The 3,093-nt window shown below is 36.4% G+C and overlaps 1 non-coding gene across 1 annotated transcript; it reads right to left on the minus strand.

Moving 5' to 3' along the window:
• Positions 1 to 2,595: 2,595 nt before the first annotated feature.
• LOC125147069 (U6 spliceosomal RNA) lies at positions 2,596 to 2,702 on the minus strand. The gene has a single exon (XR_007144998.1). It is a non-coding gene; the product is annotated as a U6 spliceosomal RNA (small nuclear RNA).
• Positions 2,703 to 3,093: the final 391 nt, after the last annotated feature.

Below are 3,093 nucleotides of genomic sequence, written 5' to 3' on the forward strand. Positions count from 1 at the left end.
CTTTACTACTCACATAGAACACTTGTCTGTCACTTCTGACACTTCTAAGTCACTAGATGTATGCAGATTTCCCCCCAAACTGAGCAATTCACCATGACACCAGCTGGGGGTCCTGCAATTTAACTCAGTTCTGACACTATCTACCCGGAGAGAGTATCAGATCCAACAGGTTAAGGATCTGATACACCCCCTCCCCCACTTCAGATGCTCACCACAGGTAGTGGTTCCCCAAGTTACCCACAACTTCTGTCAGATTTGGCTACAAATTGGAGGTTCCCATGACCCCCTCCTCAGGTTTGCTAGAGCTGCTCACAGAACTCAGGGAAACACTTACTTACGTTTAGCAGTTTATTAAAGGATCTAATAAAGGATACAGATAAAGAACCAGATGAAGAGAGACATAGGATGAGGTCTGGGAGGGTTCTCAGAGCAGGAGCTTCTGTTCCTTGAAACTGTGGGGTTTATCACCCTCCTGGTATGGATGTACTCACTGTCCTGGAAGTTTTCTGAATCTCCATATTATTGGGATTTTATGGAGGCTTCCTCATGTAGACATGATCAATTATTACCTCCGTTTCCATCCTCCCTCCCCTCTAGAAAAGTGGGAGTGGGGCTGAAAATTCCAAGTTTCTACACTTGATCTGAGCTAAAAGGCCGAGAAGCAATGAAAATTCCAAGCTTCTAATCATTGCTTGGTATTTCTGGCGACCAAACCCCATCCAGGAGCCCACCTAGAGTCACGTCATTAGAAAAAAAGATGCTCCTACTACTCTTATCAATTAGGAAATTACAAGGGTTTTAGCAGTTCTGTACCCGGAACCAGGGGGAGAGACCAATGTATATATTTTCTCTTATCTCACAGGAGCCCCTGAAAATTGTAAACACATAGAAATTAGAAGGGCTTACATGTAGAATTAAGAAAATCTTTGAGAAAGTAGAGCAAAAAGGCAAAGAGATAAAAAATAAGAGAAAATAAAATAAAGTTAAGACACAAGCTCATCACATCCAAATTTCAAGTAAGAGTAGGGAATATAGACAAACATCAAAAAATATAACCCAATAATATTTCATAGAGCAGGAAAGTTCAGGAATTTCCAGATTGAAAGGGTTCACAGAGTGCTTGATAACGTGGATAAAAATAAACCTACCACAAGATGCATCATTGTGTAATTTCAAAACACTGGGAGCAAAGAGCTTCAACAGAGGGTAAAGTCAGCACAGTGCCTTCAGAATTCTGAGTAAAATTATTTCCAACTTCGAGCTCTGTATTCAAACTATCAACATTAGACCAACAGAGAGGGTGTTGAGGTAGGAGTGATGCTTTATTTTTCAGATTTGCTGGAGGGTGTATGAGTATTCATTTTATTATTCTTTAAGCCACATAGGTATGTTCTATATGCTGTTTAAACTCTAATATATCACATCATTAAAAAAAACCCAAAAGATCAGCAAGCAAAACTGCAAATTTGCTTGTAAAACATTAGCAAACAAAATGTTAGAACTTGATGGAGTTGAATGATGGGTACATGTATGTTCTAGTCTATGTACCTTTTTGCATACTTAATGTATATTATAAAATATTTTAAGAAAAAATTTTAAAAGTCTGGGTGGAAAGGTGGTATGGCAGAAGAGAATGAGTGACAGCATGCTAAAAGATCATTCTCTTTCTCTAGAATGATAAAAAGTGTTTTCCATGGTGGGCTCTGATCCCTACCAACTTATTTTACCATTTTTATACTTAAAATACTAAGCAGGTGGTCTCAATGAGTAGTCCATTCCACTTATAAACAGCTACATGAGCTTTTCCTTAAAAAAAAAAAAATTGTTTTTAATGTTTACCTTTAAGAGAGAGAGAGAGAGAATGTGAGCAGGGGATGGGCCGAAAGAGAGGGAGAAATAGAATCTGAAGCAGGCTCCAGGGTCTGAGCTGTTAGAGGGTCTCAAACTCACCAACTGTGAGATCATGACCTGAGCCAAAGTTGGATGCTCAACCAACTGAGCCACCCAGATGCCCCCTACAACGTGACCTTTTCTGTCAAATTATAGACCTCTTGGCTTGTTACAAATACCGTAAAAAATATATGTTGATGTCTTTCTTTTTTAGGTATTATTAGAAATAGGCTGGCTATCACGACTCCATCAATACTGTCTTATGGTTTATTACCTTTTGCAGGCTTTGGGTTCAGACCAGTTGGGCTGTTACCACTTACTAGTATTGTCTTAAGTAAAGTTTCTATCTTCTTTTTCAGTTTTCTCATTAGTATACTGGGAATAATAATAGTGTCTAACTTGTAGGGGTTTTGTGAAACTTAATGTTAGCTATTGTCATTATCACTATTTGCAAACGGTAGGGTTGTATTGTCATAAACTAAAAGTGGTCATCATAGTCCTAACCCTGATAAAGAAATACAGAATGAACATTTTTACTTGTAAGCTTAGATATAAATGTAGCCACACTGCAGAGTGATTAATAAAAGAATTCTAAAGGAAATATAAATATGGTAAAAATATAAATATGGTAACACTAAAGATCAGTAGAGAGCACTACTAAGAGCATCTCTGAACTATGAAGCTGTTTGTTTTATTTGTATATATTTATACATAGAACACTTCATGAATTTGCATGTCAGCCTTGCATAGGGGCCACGCTAATCTTCTCTAAATTGTTCCAGTTTTAGTATATGTGCTGCTGAAGTGAGCACGTGTTCATTACTTTTGAAATCCTGCTGGTATTTTTTTTCCAAGAAAAACTTTTGATCCTTATTATAATGCAAAATATTTGACATACAGCTAAGGACTTTTAGTTTGGTAAATATATATATATATATATATATATATATATATATATATATATATATATATATAACCAAAAAAAAAGAGGGGGAAATGAAGACAGCCTCGCCCCCTTAGAAAATCAAAACTGTATGGCTAAAGTCTCAAACAGCAGTAAAGTATCCTAAATACTAAATTTTGTATAGTCAATCATTACCTCACTTAACAGGTTGCGTAGGTCACAATACTCATCAAAAATAATATTAAATCCAACATTTAAAAGATCAGCTGAACTATATAAAAACATGTTTGTGATTTTAA

The sequence above is a fragment of the Prionailurus viverrinus genome, chromosome A1 (assembly GCF_022837055.1).
Source record: "Prionailurus viverrinus isolate Anna chromosome A1, UM_Priviv_1.0, whole genome shotgun sequence".
NCBI lineage: Eukaryota > Metazoa > Chordata > Mammalia > Carnivora > Felidae > Prionailurus > Prionailurus viverrinus.